This window comes from Coregonus clupeaformis, unplaced genomic scaffold, assembly GCF_020615455.1.
Source record: "Coregonus clupeaformis isolate EN_2021a unplaced genomic scaffold, ASM2061545v1 scaf2233, whole genome shotgun sequence".
Lineage (NCBI taxonomy): Eukaryota > Metazoa > Chordata > Actinopteri > Salmoniformes > Salmonidae > Coregonus > Coregonus clupeaformis.
In genome coordinates this window covers 52,924-55,207 of record NW_025535687.1, presented here as the reverse complement: position 1 = coordinate 55,207, position 2,284 = coordinate 52,924, and positions in this window count along the sequence as shown.

Here is a 2,284-nt window from a genome sequence, read left to right as displayed (position 1 = left end):
TCTCTCACTCTCTCTCTCTCTCTCTCTTTCTCTCCCTTTCTCTCCCTCTTTTACTGTCTCTCACTTCCTCCCCTCTCTCTTGTTGTTACTAGGTATCAACCTCTCTCCCCCAGGCTCTTTCTCTCTCTCCTGCGCTCTCTCAATTTTCACTTTCAATTTCAAGGTGCTTTATTGGCATGACATTAGACACTTTTTCAAAGTGAGGTTAGAAAACGCCCCCTCTCGTTCCGTATGTGTGTGTGCGTGTTGTGTGTTGGGGTGTGTGTGGGGGAGGGTAGAGGGTAGCTGTGGTGTAGGGGTTGGAGGCGTTGCCCTGGGCTGGATTAATGGATGGTTGCTGGGTAATTATGAGTAGACCTTGTCTGTATCTTAACAGTGTGTGTTCATGGAGACTGCCCTTTTCGTCTCTCTCTCTCTCTCTCTCTCTCTCTCTCTCTCTCTCTCTCTCTCTCTCTCTCTCTCTCTCTCTCTCTCTCTCTCTCTCTCTCTCTCTCTCTCTCTGTGGGTGTGGGTGTGTGTGTATGTATTACTGTGCAGTAATCACTGATTTGACTTTAGGCATCCAAGTGAAGGAGGGGCCAGCAATACAGAAGGCTGACTGCTTTACCAGCATTGTCAATAATAAGTCCTGTCCTTACCGTGCCAGCATTAATAGTTTGGTTAATCTCTAGACATCATTTGGCAAAAATGACTGTCACAAATGAATGAGTACTTCTCCCTTCCCCTTTCTCATTTGTCCTTCTCTGTGTGTAATCAATGTGTATACATTTATATACTAGGAGCCCATCTCTCACCAGTCCTATAGGTAGGACCTCAACAAGAGTAGGCCAAGGTCACAGGAGCCCCAGATCAGTCATTATGACGTGTCAGGGTGATGGCTGTAATGATGAGGATGAGGTGGACCCGGGGTCAGGGGGCTGGATGCTCCTATTGACTCAGATAGGATCCTGCTGTCTCTCAGCTCAGGTCACTCTCAGGGCACACACACACTCACACGCGATGTCAATGAGCCACTGGGAGACAGGGACTAGTAATATGATGATATGATTTAGGTGAAGGAGCTGGTCTCTGCACTTATCTGATGTGGAAGGGTCTGCTTGTCCAACAGGAGTAATCAGACGTAGTTGGGGTAATCCCTCTCCCTGCCCTCTCCCTCCCACTGGGGCACGTGTAGGGGCAGGGGTGTAGTCCGAGCCACCCCCAGGTAGAGAGAGAGGGGTGTGGATAGGGTGGGGTTTGCCTAGATAACCCTTCAGCACCAGGATTAGGGAGAAAAGGGGTAAATCCCATCGGAGCTAAACCCCTTGTGTCACGTCCAGAAATCTGGGTTCAGCTCTTTAGAGTCCCCAATCTTTAGTTACCAGTCAGCAGAGTGGAAAGTAGCTAGGCTCAGGAGGAGGAGGCTGGATGTAATCCTCTATATCGCCCCCTGTTGATCCTCCCTGGTTAAGACCCAAATACCTTGTCTGTATTTCTCTCTCTCCCATTCTGGTCATGACAGGATCATACCTCTGTCACCACTGGTGAGATTTAACCCTGATGTTAGAGGTTATCAGATATTGCATGTATTAGATACTAGTTCTCCAGATATCTCTTCCTACTCACATATTAACATATTATCTATCCCGTTGCCTAGTTACTTTACCCCTACTATACGTACATAGTTACCTCAATTACCTCGTACCCCTGCACATCAACTCGGTACTGGTACTCTCTATATATAGCCATGTTATTTTTACTCATTATTGTTATTTGTTATTCACTGTGTATTTATTCCTCGTGTCACTATTTATATTTATTATTATAAAAAAATAAAAAAAATCTTTAACTCTGTGTTGTTGGAAAATGACTATTTCTAAGCCAGTAACACCAGTGGTTTAAAACTCTAGGGTAGCTTGGCTCACCTTCTTTGGAAGCAAGTGAAGTGGCACACTCAGAGTCAGGGGTCAGCTTTTTCCAAATGTTCTTTCTCGGCTAAAAATAGCCTGATGTTTATCAGAGTTACAGGTTACTCACTCACAGTCTCACACACACTGTACACATACTGTACACTACACACACACTGTGTAGGCCTCTAAAAAGGCTCTCCTTAATATATTTATTTGGACTAGGGCAGGAGTGTGTGTATATTACCTCCAGGTTGCTGCTGTCTGTGGAGTGAATATTAAACAAACCTCAGTGGGCAGTCTGTTTGGTGGTCTGTCTGGCTTGTCGGTCTGCAGTATACATTACGTTGACTGAACGTTTTCCTAACCTCCTCTGTATTGTGATCTCTTTCAGGCGC